Source organism: Dermacentor silvarum, chromosome 6 (assembly GCF_013339745.2).
Source record: "Dermacentor silvarum isolate Dsil-2018 chromosome 6, BIME_Dsil_1.4, whole genome shotgun sequence".
Lineage (NCBI taxonomy): Eukaryota > Metazoa > Arthropoda > Arachnida > Ixodida > Ixodidae > Dermacentor > Dermacentor silvarum.
The window spans coordinates 30,120,184-30,136,310 of record NC_051159.1 but is presented as its reverse complement, the minus strand read 5'-3'; the positions used below and the strand labels follow the sequence as shown (position 1 = coordinate 30,136,310).

General features: G+C 48.6%; 1 protein-coding gene across 4 annotated transcripts in view; it reads right to left on the bottom strand.

Moving 5' to 3' along the window:
- Positions 1-16,127, bottom strand: part of LOC119455368 (sal-like protein 3) — a 136,525-nt gene that overhangs the window by 60,830 nt on the left and 59,568 nt on the right. The gene's annotated exons all lie outside the window — the stretch shown is intronic.

The window sequence follows — 16,127 nt, the reverse complement described above, 5'->3', positions numbered from 1 at the left end:
GATATTCTCACCCAACTGTTATAAATACATCGGGTAAAAAGCTTTGCAAGTCCGCCAGAACCCACGTCCAAACCGCGATGTCGAAAATCAAATCACACTGCATTCAATGCAACGAGTTGAAAAATGGGGGGGTGTAGTCCCTTAACGTGCAATCAAGGCACGGTGCACGCAAGTTTTGCATTCCGGCTCTATCGGAATGTGGCCGTATACAGAAACCGCAACCCAGAACACGTCATAACCAATAAGCCACCTCGGTGGGTGATGTACTATTTACACGCACGCAATTCTGGCGTACGTGCATGTAACCTACACTGTTCAGTTGGTAGGCACACTGCATAAAAATATCTCGCACTGTTGTGCGCTCTTTACTCTTTAAAGACATTTGAGTGCTCGCCGCAGTAGTCGTACATCGCTGTCCGTCAGTATGCCGAGTTGCCACGAACCCTTGTGCTAATGCTTCCTTCCCAATGGTGCACAAACCGCACAGTACAACGGGGCGGAAAGTGATGGATCAGCCAGGGCAGCAAGTAACTGAGGAACATCGCGATTCCCAGAGCGCGCACACCTGCCACATTCGCCGGTCAGATGAGGCGTGGCCTCTCGCGCGGATGGTGGCAAACAAACCCACGTGTTTGCGCTGGCTACATGATGTCGGCGAACGGAAGCGCCCTCAGAACTGCTCCAGAAGCGCTCGTTGGAGCAGCGCTCTCGCGAGAGGCCTATGTGCTCTATAGTACGCCCGCCAAGATTTCACGCTTGTGGGCGCTTCGCATACTCAGAGCAAGGCTTGTCCACGTATAGACGGCACAAGTTTGCCTGATATGGCTCAATTGCATTAGATTTTTTTGCAGCGAAGCTGTTTCTGCGGACCCTGTGCCGTCGTTGTCGGTTCGCTAAAACCCACGTGGCCCAGCGGGAGAGAAGTCAACCCTGTGAGAATGCTGTGAGAGGGTGCTGATGAAAATGATAACGGGGAGGGGGTTTGACGTAAGTCACGCCATCCAATACTCATGTTGGAGGGGAGAGCGTGAGGCACGCCAGTATGTCAACGTAGGAGTGGGGCGTGAGAGGAGTTGGCGTGAGCGTTGGTTGTATATACGGAGCTTTGGTCAAGGACTTTTGTCTGGGAACGTCGTAGAAAAGCGTGAGGAACGCGCTAAGAACGCCGTCGCCCGTGGACGCCGACGCGTCCCATCCCCCGCAACGCGCTAGGAACGCCGTCGCCCGTGGACGCCGAGGCGTCCCACCCCCTGCAAGTAGCGCCGTTCACAGCGTCGCTGTAGGGTGCCTACATGCAACGCCGTTTTACTTCGCTGTTCGACCATCTTCACGGAGTGGAACGGGCGGTGATCTTTAACGCAACAGCGTTAAGGGCCACGTGTCGCAGAAAATCCGGCGTCGGCAACCACCCCGACCGCCCAGGCCCTCCACCTGGTGCAAGGTTTTGGTGAACGAAAATTGAATTTCTCACAGTGAAATCCGTCAGGAAAATGGTAAAGTACGACTTTACTATTCGACGTTGGATTCGCCGTCGGATTCGCCGTCGGATTGTTTATCAATCGGTGTCGGATTGTAATTTGAATGTACGAGAAAACCTAATTCTGCTACGAGGAAACTCAAACACAAACCCCTCTTCCAGCGTTTCTACCAGACCTACAGTCGCGCGTTGCGATGCGAACGGGTCCCGATAACGCTATCGCGTTCTATACTCTTAAGGCTAGAACCGGCCACATGTAAATCGGCTCAACGAGAAAAGCTCCTTCGCTTAGCTCATCAATTTCAGGGCAGCAATGATCTATTACAAGCCCTCCAAAAAACATACATAGCTTCCCACCCGTCCAAAGTTCACCCCGACTATACACAGGTCCTGAAACCCCCACCATGGATGCTCCCATCCTTGAGGCGGAAGTGAGGGCCGCGGCGCTTCAGTTAAATACCAAATCTTCCCCGGGATCAGATCAAATCACCAATAAAGCTCTTCAAAATTTAGACGATACCTCCATTAAGGCTATAACGGAATACATGAACAAATGTTGGGAGAAGGGCGTGCGCCCACAGCAATGGAAACATGCAAGGATTATCTTCATATCGAAACCAGGCAAAACCTTATGTTTAGAGAACCTCCGCCCCATTTCGCTTACCTCCTGTTTAGGAAAGCTAATGGAGCATGTTGTTCTTAATAGACTCCGCAACTTTGTCGAATACAACAACCTGCTTCCCCCAACCCTGATCGGGTTCGGCCCGGGGCTGTCGACTCAGGACGCCATGCTGCGTATTCGGCATGACATTCTGGATCGAATCTCTGCGGCGGGCACTAAGGCGATATTGGGGTTAGACTTGACAAAAGCCTTCGATAACATTACGCATAGAGCTATTCTTCAATCGCTACATCAGCTAGGCGTGGGGCCGCGCACTTACTCATATGTCAGACTTTTTACACAACAGCACAGCGGAGATCAACTTTGGTGATCTGCGTTCGAACACCATCCACTTAGGAAGTCGAGGGATGCCTCTAGGTTCGGTTTTGTCGCCTTTTCTATTTAATCTGGCGATGAGAGGGTTACCTCCTCTACTGTCCCAGATCCCAGATCTCAAACATAGCATCTATGCTGATGACGTCACCCTCTGGGTATCCAAAGGGAACGACGCGCACATAGAAGAAACCCTGCAGCAGGCAGTGCAAATAGTTGAAGACTACGTCAGACCTAGAGGACTGGAACGTTCGCCACAGAAATCAGAATTCCTTCTACTTCGAGAGCAGCGCGGCACTCGGGGTGCTCGCAGCCCCCAACCAAAGTCCCTACGATTAGGACCCTCGGGCTTTATATTCAAAAAGGACGGAACGCTGAAACGCTAAACAGGTTGGAGAAGGCGACACTACAAACAATAAGACTCATAAACAGGATTACTAACAGGCACGCGGGCATGAAGGAGGCAGAAACTCTCAGACTTGTTCAGGCTTTCGTGCTGAGCAGAATTGCGTACTCTCTGCCATATCTACGCTTAACGCAAGCTGACAAGTCCAGGGTAGAAATACTTCTATGGAGGGTGTATAAGGTGGCCCTCGGCCTACCGATACGCACCTCTACGGAGAGGCTTCTCGCGCTAGGACTCAACAATACGTTAGAGGAGATGGTGGAGGCCCACCTCACAGCGCAATATGAGAGGTTGTCGCGAACTACAGCCGGTCGCTATACTCTTTCAGAAGCCGGCATTCGTTACACCCCTACCATAACCCCCAAAACCAATATATCCCCCTGTTCAGAGAACACATATCAAAATTCTCCCAATACCTCGTCATATGAACCCCACCCATCACACCGAAAGACGGGTGGAGCGGGGCAAAGCCCTGCACACCCGATTTGCAACTAATCATAAAGCAGCCTACGTTGACGCGGACGCGATCCAAGGACGCCATGCTTTTTCGGTCGCGGTGATAAACCATGTAGGGCAAACATTATCGGGAGTTTCTGTCAAAACCACTAACCCGGAGGAGGCGAAAGAGGCAGGCCATCGCCTTGGCCATAGCCAACACTCCCAACGCTTTCATTATCAGCGACTCTAAATTAGCTATTCGCAATTAGAGTAAAGGGCGCATTTCCCCACTAGCTAATAAAATTCCTGCCCAAAACACTAACTATCGCACTGTCCAAATTCATTGGGCCCCAGCCCACTCCTCACTCCCCGGCAATGAGGCCGCCCACAGACAGGCTCGAGCTTTCGCCTCCCAAGCCCACGGCCAGGCCCAGGTCGGAACGGAGAATGAGGGGACCGAGGAATTTGGGTGGTCGACACGAGACCGTATGATGACGTATAATGAAATTACGCAATATTATAAACTAGGCAGACTTATATACCCCCCAGCTCACGAATCACTAACCAAACGGCAAGAGCTCATCTGGAGGAAACTACAGACGGGCTCCTTCCCAACACCAATTCTGTATTCCTACATTTTTCAAGCAACATTTACGCCGCAGTGTAAGCTGTGCAGAGCTCCCCGGGCCGACCTGTTCCATATACTGTGGGGCTGTCCGCATATACGTATCCGCGGTAGTCCACAGGGCTTGCAAATTACCACGATGCAGCAGTGGGAGGCAACACTGCTCAGCTCCAACCCAGATGAGCAGGCCTGGGTCACGGAGCGGGCAGAGGCCGCCGCCAGGGAGCAGAGGATCCATGGCGACTAACCGCCGTCGCCTCCCGCATCTGAAGAAACCACGAGCCTCTGGTTTCAAATAAATGTTCTGTCCTCATCTACTCTGAAGGCGAACCTTAAGCGTCCTCCATTTTTTAAAGAAAGGTATACAAACAAAAACAAGAAAATAAAATCATGTACGCGCTCTAATAATTAGAAAATCTGGCGACAAATGTGCCAATACAACAGTCATGGCCACTGTAAAGTCAATGAAGCAACCTTTCTAGGAGACCATAACTCATAATCTTTTGTACTTCCGTAGACACACGCTTGATCTCGAGAAGGGAGGCGTTCTTTCAATAGGATACACTCTTAAAAAAAAGTTCATATTCACTAAGTCAAGTTACTAGAAAAAAGCACTGAGTCGTTAAAATGATGGTTAGTACACACCTGCTGAGTAGAAAAAAGCACTCTAGCTAATAAAAGGATACAGTTGTCAAGTCGATGAGTCGTTCACAAGTCAGCGCTTGCACCGTAATGCGCTTTCACTTATTTGTCCTTGTCTATATATAGCCGCACTGCTTCACCTTACCCGAGAGAAAAAGAACAAGTATGCCCCGGCTGATCACGGAGGTGTTCGTATAGGAATGCGATTACGAAGGCTCTTTGCTGGTTCGACAACACTCGAAGCTACGTACGGCTTGAGCTGTGGGGATCTGCCAAGGTTCGGCACCATATAAGCCATATCGTATTTGACATGGTGGCGGACGCTCCGAATGAATACAGTGTAGCAGAAACTGCTAGGCATAAAACGAATATAACCGATAGATTTCTTCGTTTTAAGCACTAAATGCTTTTAGCTGCCATTGTAGACGACCTTCAAGTGACCTTGAACCAAAAGCCAGAGTCGTTATCCGGGCACTCAAGCGAGAATATCCAGGCATCGTTGCGAGAACAAAATTATCATCCGGGCAACCATTGACAAGTTAAAAAAATGCGGTCTCTGGCCCCCAGCCCTTTGTACAGGACCGCATTACATACGCTAGTCACTTCCCAAACAAGTTACAAGAAATATTGCTTCCGATTTCTTTCTAATGTTTGTTCACTATATCACTCAAACAGTAACTTCTAGTACGCTGAAGTTTTATTTGCCATTTGCAATAGCAACGTTCAAAAGGCAGCTAGAGGGTACCATACATAAGTTGGCCCCGAGACAGGGTTGCCTGCGCTCTTTTGAACGCCAGCGGTCCGTGAGTCGTGAGCAGTCCGCGACAAGTAGCGACAGACGCTGAGCGCGCTGCACTGTTGGAAGAAGACAAGCGGTTCAAGGCGGTGGCACCACAGGTATGCAGCAAAAGAGGCCATATAGTAGCTATTTCATCTACTCTCGATTACGGGAGAGACAGATTTTTTTTTTTTATGGCAAAGAAGTGGCTGACGTAATCAACTGGACATACAGTCGGCCACAAAAGTTTACGGGACATGGGATTTCCGAGTAAAACCGAATTTCCGCGAAGCCTGAGTACATATAGCCTCGAAGTTTCAACCTGTAGTAGTTTTTGCGAACTACGCAGCGATATATACATTATAAGGTCCTTGCCTTCACCATGCTCTAACAAAGCAGATCAAAGTGTATATGTGTCGTGGAACCCTTGTCTCGGTACTTTTGTGCCCGACTATACATATATACTATTATTCTGTGGGCCTTTGTGCCATATTAAATTTAACAATAACATATCGCAGAACATTGACTGCGTGTTCTTTTCAACAGCGGACCCAGATGACACAGTCATGCGGGCTGAGTCGGAAGAAAGTGCTGAAGCGCCGACTGGCGGTTACTTTCCGTATAATAAGGATCGCGGATCAGTAGAAGCAATACACAGAGACATTAAGTCCGGAACCGCTAAATCCGATGAAACTTAAAAAGCCGTGGGCACAGTAGCGAAGGTTCAAGATGGAAGACCTGGCCACGTAATGAGAAATGCCGAGAGATATATATATCAGCAAGAAACCGATGTCGTTTCACTCCGGTGGCAACGAGACAAAAGGTCGGTCCATAAAAAGTCGGCCAGACGATATCGGGGAAGATTACGCACAAGACGTCAGATTAAGCTGCGCGGGACTGATAAAAGCAGCGTGAAGAGGATGTGCGTAAGGAAAACCGCCAGCGTGGAAAAATCGAATGACGGAAGAATGGTTGAGATACCCATTAATTATGACCAAGTACGGTACTCCACGCCCGTAACTGCTGTTGGCATACGGAAAGGCAACTGTGGTTACAAAATGTGCTCGTTTTTGCGCGCACCTTTCATTCAATTCATTGCACGGAGCCCGTGCGTTCCGCCAGACCAGTGGCGCCTCACATTTTTCCAAGCGATCAATGCGAGTTGCCAGGATAAATATACGCCGAAATAAGTTGCCTTTGGTAACTATACATACATAAACGCTATCACGATCTCGCTCATTTCCCTCCCGCCTTTACTCCCGACGCTTCGCACTGCTTGCGCCGGGCGCGTCGCTGGGGCCGATTGCGTCATCGGGTGTACCCCGAAATACGTACGTGCCCGATTAATAATCAAAACAATGAAAAATTGGGCGAGTCGGCCATCATTGTGAGCCGAGAGATAACATCCATCGCAGCTCACGGATACACAACTTTCTGTTTTAGAGCGCAGCTCCTGCGTTTCGCGTCGGCCCTCGGCGTAACCAAGCAAACGAGCACAGCGAAGGACGTTAAAGCGAACGCGGGGATGAAAGACGGCGATAGCGAAGAGAGCGCCAGGAGGAAAGCGGAGGAGGAGGGTATGGGGAAAGGCGTGAGAAGCGTAGTGCCGCGCAAGACGGGCTCTGCGGCGTCGACCGCTACGAGATGGCGCCAGAGTAGCCGTCGTCTCTTCACCGATGGCATGCGGCGAGCGCGTCCACCGATATCATATATGTAGCGTTGTTCGTTCTCGGGTTTTATATTCTTTGAAATTCGGGGGGGGGGGGTAAAAATCGGGTGCCATTTTTCAAGATGATAATCAAGGGAAATCTTTTTTTTTGTGGAACCATTGCAAAACCTGGTCTTTTTTTCGGGTAAAATTTTCAAATGTACTCAGTAATACATTACATTCCGTCTTTCTTTTTCTTCTTTTTTATCGGAGTGTATCACGAGCTCCTTAACGCTAACGCGTTAAAGCTAGAGATCTGTTTCAAGCTGGTAATCGGGGGGACATCAGGGCTTTCTAGCAAATACTCCGAAGTTCGGCGTTTGCTTGGAAATATCAGCTTTTAACTCTTTCTCTACCATGGGGAAAATAGGCGTTTTTTGTAGGTTACGGCAGATGTTTTTTTTTTCTGAAGTAGCTACTGCACTCAATATTTAATGTACTACATAAACAGAAAGCAAAATGAATGCACTTTTCACGTATAAAAGTTTTATTAACGAGATGTACGAGTATGTCCTAAAAAAGATATAAATTGTTAAAATCAGGATTGTGCGATAAAATTGAACAAAATTTGTAAAGACACGCTTATATCTACTAAGAAAGAAACGTTACAAAAATTATGAGGTATACAAAATTTTTGCCGTCTATTAGGCACTGTCTCCGAAAAAAAATCATTTTTTTTTTCATTGAACAGGTATTCCGCTACAAAAATTTAACTGCAAGCACTACAGTTGGGCGTGCCGGGCTGCGGCCGCCGATGCTCTGGGCTGGTTTGCGTCGTCGTCGCTTTCAGACTCAAATTCCGCCGAAAAGTCGGCGTCCTCTGACTCGCTGCTACTCGATGTACCGATAAAATCAGCCGCAGAGGCAGCGGAATCGCGATATCTGCGATCTCCCGAAGCGCGCGCGCGCCGTTTCCGATCCGGACATTCTTGCGGTCTGCTTTGACGATCGCGAAACTTCGGAGCGCGTTTAAAAATCACCGCCTCGCGGGGAAAAAAGCGAACTGCTTGGAAGACTAACCCCCGTATTCATAAACGCTCCTCGACTTGAACTTGACTTGCCACCGCCTTCAACGCGTTTCGAACGCGCTGCCCAAGGCGGTGGCAAGTCAAGTTCAAGTCGAGGAGCGTTTATGAATACGGGGGTAAAATATAGTTCTCCTCCTTCACGTCCGATAGCGCAGTATGTCCGTGAGCGGCAAAGAGGTCTCGAAAGCGGCATTTCAAACCATCGACAGAGAGCTAACGATCGGTGCCCAATGGGCGCGGTACGGAAAGAGTTAATGCTGATTTCTAAAAAAAAAAAAAAAAATCTTTTGCAATCTTAATTCAGGGCATGTATGTTAAAATGACATGTTTAAAGAAAATTTGAGCTAGAGCGATACATATTATTCGCCTAGAAGTCTATCATTGTTTTCTGTGATGTATGAATAAATCACTTGGTTCTTTAGAAAATAGCTGCCGAAAGTGCCCCTTGCTGCTCTTTAATTTGAACTGCCTGTGCCAAAACGTACAAGTTGACGTAAACCACCGATAGAGCGCTAACGATGCCCAATGGGCGCGGTACGGAGAGAGTTAACAGCTTTTAACAGCCAAGCTAGCGGCGTGCGGCGGGGCCGAAACAACATGGCGTGCCGAGGCGGTTCCACCCCAACGCATATACTTTTCTTCAGCCGGCCTCCCGTAGAATGTCACGGTGAGTTACAAACTAGAGTTAGGCGCGCTCGTTGGGCGGTTGGTTGAGAGCGGTGTATAGCACGCAGCTTGTGAAATGAGGCCACTGGAGTTCACTTAAGCCAACAGCATCTAACTTCGTTGTCCCAATTAAGGCAGGTTAGCTAGCGCGTGTGCATCGCAAACTCCGTGCAGCGTAAAAAGGTTCGTACGTGGTTTTGGAATTCGTGGAGATACCGGGTTTAAATAGATTCTCCTGAAGCATGTTCGGGGTGTAAAAATCGGGTAAAATCGGGTTTTAACCAAAAATGAACAACCCTACATATATGGAAACAAAGCGCTGTATGAGCGGAGGTCTGTCTGCGGCGGCTGCTGTAAATCGCGCCCACGCGCTGCCTCTCGAGATCTCCCGATTAGCGAGGCCGTCGCGCCACATTTCGCTGCGTTTTCAGTGTGCCGCACGTGACAGATTGTCCGCGCCAGCCAATATATCGCGAAATGAAAACACGTATAGAGCTGCGCTGAAATTTCAGATTAGGGAGTACCGTAATCGTCGGTGATTTTTTTTTTTGGTTTGTTTTTAATCAGCGGAGTAGCGTCTTTTCAAAGCGTCCGTCCAGTCCTCTTCGTGTTAAGTGCATGCTTCCGTTTTTCCAACGCTCTAAATATGTCAACTCTCATGATCTTCCCGTTGAGAGAACTATGGGGCAGCTGTATACACTGGTCAATTGTTATTTCAACAATCCATCTGTATTTGTTTGACGAAAATTGTTTGATTGGCGACCGAGACCATTAAGGCCAGTCTACTTTTTCTTTAACTTACCGCCCAATTAAGACGCAATGCCAGTGCATCCATGTGATGTCGGGGATTTTACAGTAACTTTCTATTTCGGCCGCTCTAACGCCGAGAAACATTTCGAAACCTAATTGCCTGGCTGAGCCTCTGGTCCCTTGGGAATGCAATTTGATGCCTGTTTATCGATAGACAATCAACTAGACCCGAGCAGCCGATCTCAAAATCTATGACGTCAGGAGGATGTGGTGCTGGAAGTTCATGGTGGCGTATCCACCCATCTTTTCTGGCTCACCAAGCCTCTGTTTAGAGAGAGAGAGAGAAGTGAGCTCTTTGCTACCGTGGAATCGTACATTAATTATACTAACCCAGCTAGTCATCCTTAACATAGTACTTGAAGATGTGTAACGATGACAGCTTATAGTTAAACAAAACGGAAGGATTGAAAGGAACAAAGGGAGGCATATATAGCCGCTTCTTGGGAATATACTAAGCAAGATTTTACGAAGAGCCTTCATCTTTCTTTTTCGTCTAAGTGCATCTATCGATATGTACCCACTGCCGCGCTATGTTACACTGGAGAGTTGTCAAAATGCTGATTGATTGGCCACGTAGCTTCTGCATTCACTTAGGTTCTTAAGTATACCTACACTTTATTTTCATTTTCCTCCTAACACGCCGATAGACGGGCCAACTCTACTGAAGAAATATGATCGAGAAAGTATGCGAGAACGCGATTACTCGTAGGCTGAACGGGTTTTCGTATTTGATTAGCGTATATGAGTGGCCTCGTTCTCGTTACCGAACGAAATGCCCGCACATGAACGAGTTTTATTACCAGCTACGAGTGCGTATACACCATGAACGAGTTTGTACTATATTATATATATATATATATATATATATATATATATATATATATATATATATGACTGCGTACGCCATGGAGGCTACAAGTGCGTAATCCTCAACTCTCTTAACAAAATATCCAAGCTGGGCTAAATATCGTTATAAATGTCGACTCAGTCGATATTTATAACGCCCTGCTGCTGCACGTATATATAGCTCAAGGACGTGGAAAATGCTGCACTTGCTTAGGTTAACGCCACAAAGCGTAGGAGTGTCTCTATAGTGCTTTTCTAGCGGATGTTATCCGACGTCATGTTTTGAAGCAAAATTCACCTAATGTAACTTTCGACAGTTCATCGACGCTATAAAGAACGGACATGGCATCATCAACGCCCATTATATAGACTACGTGTGCTTGCAACGAAACACGGCTAAAGAGACGGAAAAAACAATAGGCACGAGCTCACATACTGCGATGTAAAAACGGAAACGACAGCGGCGCCTATGCTAAGCTCATCGGCAAACGAACTCGCTTCAAAGTGCGCAAAACAGAGGTTTTCACGTTTGTTTTACGCTGAACAAGCAGCGACGGACAAAACACAACTGTTCCTGGCCGGGCCGCTGACACCTCTTTCCAGTGTGCGCCTCTTAATTTTTTATTTTTTTTTTCCTGTAAAGAGCGACAAAAGGCGTGTCTTGCAGCGTCCAAAATCCACAGAAACCTTAGTTTGACTGCGAGCACAATACCACGCATTGTATTTCCTGCGTCCCCAATGCGAGCTTCATCAATCCGCTTTCTATAGGTAACATAATATTTTTCTGCATTTTACTCCGTATGCGCTTCACTGCCCGCTTTTGAAACTGCATCTCACAGAATTTGACCCTGTATACCTACCTGCGTTGGCAAATTCGCTCCGAGGAAATTCGCAACATGGAGAAAGTTTCATGAACGGGAAGAAATTGTCATCCATCCGACGGTGTATATATATCTTAAAACCACAAAAGGCTGGCTCCTGGCACGGTCGCGCTGGAACGAGAGCACTGCTCCCGGTTAGATCGGATGGTCGACTGCCCCGGAGAGTGTTTACACAACTGCAAAGCTTTCTGTCCGATCAGTATATGTTACTCGTAAAACGCGAAATGTACGAAACGCGGGTGGCCCGAAGCGAAAAAGGAAATCCATACGAGGCTCTCTACCGCAGCGCTGGCCTAGCGGTAGAGCATCCGCCTCGTATGCGGGAGGTACCGAGTTCAAATCCCGGTGCCGCCGGGAACCCACCGGTTTTTCTAATGGGTAGAGATGTCCCCTGGCCTGGTGCTCGGCTGTCGTGGGGGTCGACATCTCGAAAGAGGGCCCAATAGAGATTTCAGCTGTTGTCTCTGGGCGCCTCTTGTCCAACCACAGACGGCCTTGTAGACGAGCATCCGCCGCGGCTGTGGGAGGCAAGTGCTGCCGCCGGGTACCTACCGGTAAAATAGGTACAAGCGCGCTCCCGGCCTGGTGCTCGGCCATTATGGGACCTCAACGCTTGGAAAGGGGTGTTTGACCTCAACCCGAAGGTGCCCCCACCTCAATAGGTGCTTGGGGCGCCACATGGGAAATGACCGCCATGGGAGTGGCCCAGACACCACTTGATTTCCGTGCTCACGTTGGTTTCGACGGGAATTCAGGGCGCAGGCTCCTTTCCCAAGCGTATCACCCCTGAAGGAAGCCGAACGCCAGGCCGGGGTACGCTTGTACCCTTTTGAACCAGTGGGTGCCCGGCGGCGGTGAGAATCGAACCCGCAGCCGAGGCGGGCGTTCTACCACTAGGTAGTTTCGCAGTTGCATATATACCAAGACGAGCGGTGCTCCGCGTCAACTACACATGCAAACGTGCCAGTGATTTCGGGTACGTGGGCGTCTTTTGCACCGATGCACGTCGTGCGCTCTCGAAAAGTCGGCGAGCGCGCCGCAGGTCCAGCGGCTCGAGGCGACCGCTTCCACGACGTGCGCGTGCATGCTGACACGTGTACAGCGAGCACGTTGTGGGAGTGTACCAACGCAGTGGCTGGCACGGGGTGCTCTGCACGTATTCAGGCAACCACGCTAATCTCGCCGCCAGGTGTAGCGGCGTGAGAAATGACACTAGGGAGCCTACATGCAAAACAGCGCTTGCATGTAGGCTCCCTAAATGACACGATTATGGGGTTTTACGTGTCAAAACCACCATCTGATTATGAGGCACACCGTAGTGGAGGACTCCGGATTAATTTGGACCATCTGGGCCTCTTCAACGTGCGCCTAAATCTAAGTACACGGGTGTTTTCTGCCTTTCGCCCCCATCGAAATTCGGCCGCCGTGGCCGGGAATCGATACCGCGACCTCGTGGTGCCCGGCACAGCGGCCATGTTCAACAGTCAACCACAAAATATTACGCACCATGAAATCTGAGAAAAAAAAAAAAAAGGAAGCGCGCCCCGCACAATTATGCGTAAACGTCAAATGACCCATTGAGCGAAATGCAGCTCCACGAACTGTGGAGGTGCGAAGCATGCAGTGATGCACCGCTAAAGGGCTCATAACCCCGTAAACGCGGCCTCCCCATTACGACGACAGAAGAGAAATTCTACGCTGGAATGATGAGCGGCAACGCAGCCAGCTGTGGAAGACGACGACGAACGCGGGAGCAGTGGCACGAGCGCGGGCCGAGCGCTAGCACGCGAGCCGCTTGCTTATACCGCGACTACGACGACGACTACGACGATTACTTACGACAGGAGACGTCGACAGCCCGGGCGCATAAGGTGCTTCGCACCTAAAAGGTGAATATCTCCGCAGCCTCACAACGCAGCCCGGTATTTGCGTTTCGGACCTCGACTAGAATATCCTAACAACATTGTCATATATACAGTTTTACAGGCTACTGCTGCAGGCTGCTCGGTAATGGAACGTTTTCTGAGATGCCACGGTCCTTAAACTTTTGTGGTTGACTGTACGTAACGTTCGCGCACCGCTACGCGTATGGCCGCGCACGCGAAATATAATCGTGCGCAGACAGAGCAGCCGGCTTGCATCCGCTTCATCGAGAATGAGAATAAGCAAACGGGCGTGGAACAAGCGTCGCTTGAGTTTCAACCACACTGTCACTGCGCGCACCGAACGTAAAAACGCGCTGTCGCTACATACACAACGGCCACGGTCAAGGGCAGCGAGGGACGTTGCTCCGTCAAGCCTCTCGCCGCCCCCCCTCCCCCTTCACACGCACTGAAACAGGTCAACAGAGGAAAAATTATAAATGGCGGACGCAAGCGGCTTGCGTATGCACTAAGGTAGCACCAGAACGTTCCCGAGAAACAGCATCGGCGACACCTGCGCATGCCCACAACCCAAATTATCTCATACGCAAGGCCGCCAATGCCCAGTATACGCTTAGGTAAGCACTGCGTCATGTGGCGTTAGATTGTAAACCACTGGCAACAGAATTAGACTCAAAGGGACGCTATATAAAGAGGAACAGGCAGTCATTTTCCACTGGTAAAATATTGTTTTAGAACATTATTTTAAATTTTGCGATAATTGGATGGTTACTAGAAAGGAAAACGAAGTCAACGTTTCATTTTCTGAATTTCCCCCAGAAACACCAGCGCCGGTACGTCTTTGTGACGTCACAAATTTCAAGGTATTTTTTTTTCTTCTTCTCGTATTTGGGCCGTTGTGGCTCACTCGCCACGTTGAGGTTTTCGCTCTTTCAGGACACAGTGTAGTCCATCCTTATACTGTAACGACGAACACCGTCGCAATAACAATTAAAAAGCTTAACTATAGGTACGAGTGTACGCCATCAAAATCCACTACGTCACGGCAAGCCGGCGCGGGCCGGAACTTCAAGGTGACGTCACCGGCCACCTAAATTTCATTCCTGCTTTTTTTTTTTTTTTTGTATGTGTGTGTGTGTGTGTGTGGGGGGGGGGGGGGGTTACTGCCTCTTCCCACGGGCGGATTTTCTGGTATTCTAGAAGGTACTAATACAGCTGACTTTTCTGGCCCTCTCTTTAGTGGTCCTTTAAGTCTAACATACACTCGGCAGGGACGTTCCCAGTACATCTCGCGCGCAGTCGTTAACCAGGGCAACCAACTATTCCAGCTACAAGCTCTACACTGTAAAGACGTCATCAGCCGCGGAGGACGTCCTTCAGTTTTACATACATAACGATCCAACATTATGCACCACGTTTTCCTTTTGCCGTGTCTTTTTATGGGCGGCACACTATGCGCGGATGAAAACCAAATGTTTGTTAGTAGTGGCTTGAAGAAGCATGCGGTACATTGCTGCTCTCATTAAATTATATAGTTGTAATGACTGTAATTAAGTAACCCCTTGACAATTAAACTTACGACCAATATGCGAATACTGCAGTTCCGAGCTCATTTGAAAACATCAGCGCGAAAGTAGGGGGCCGCGACAATTGTAATGACAATTCTCGAGCTTGCTTTCAAAAGCGGAGAAAGAGCTACAGACAAGACGGCATACTATAAACATACAAATGAAGCGTCATTTGTCTATATATTCGTTCGCCTGAGCGCACTTGACACATTCACGATATTTCGCGCCCCGAGCATAAGATGCTTCGCATATAAAATGCTGTGATAGCTCCATTACCGGAGGAACTGTCAGCTGCACTCAGTCGACAAAATTAGGGACCACGCATGCTCAGAGTGAAAATTTGAGTAGTTACGCAGGCGAACGTCGGTATTTTATCAGCTACGCTTGGAAAGGAGCCGTCTACCGATCTACAAAACACGAGCCGAGATCAGTGGGGTGAGGCGCGAAGCAGTCGCCGTCTTCTTACAAGCGAGTCACCATCGAACACAGACGCCTGTGTCGCTTCTCCGATATAGCTCGCATGCCTCGTGCGTTTCACGCCGGAGAGTAACAGCAAATACAATGGTGCCACACGCACGCATCGATGGGCGTTGCATCAAGTAGTGTCCATCTCAGTGATTCTTTCTTTCAACCTACTTTTTTGATTTTTTTATCGCGCTTATTTTTATTGGTATGAAAATGCCAGTGGATTCTTAGAGGTATCAGGTCTTGTTGCTGGGCTAGTTGGTTCATCTTTATTCCGTAGTGTTAAGACGCAACCAAGTACGGAAAAAAGGACCACGACAGGAAAGAGCGTCACTTGCAACTAGTTTATTGAAAGCAGACAGGGGTCAAATTTATAGGAGGAGGAGGTCCTATGCGCCCGTACACTTGCGCACATAACTCAAAGTTTGCATCATTTTTCGTTTATCGTTTTCCTTTTTGGAAAACGATAAAACCTGATAATAATAGTTCTATTTCCCTATGTGATAACTCTGGCTCACCCATTTCTGACTCGGATATTCCTGATACCCTGAACCTTGCATCTTGTTCCATGTTCACGAAAGAATCTAATAATGACCATGCCAAGTTTTCCATTTTTCGATTTTCCACCAATGGACGGTATTGATTTTAGACCAGAAGGCAACGTTAAGGTTATAGATTCCCTGAAGTGCTCATCATCCTGTGGTATAGATGGAATCAATGCCAAAGTGTTAAAAAATACGAAGTTTGTGTGTAGTTCGATCCTGTGTATCATTTTTCAGCAATCACTTGACACAGGTACAGTTCCAAGAGACTGGAAAATAGGGAAGGTCATTCCAGTCTTCAAGAAAGGTGATCGGTCTTCCCCAAGTAACTACCATCCATCTCCCTCACCAGCGTATGCTCCAAAATCAT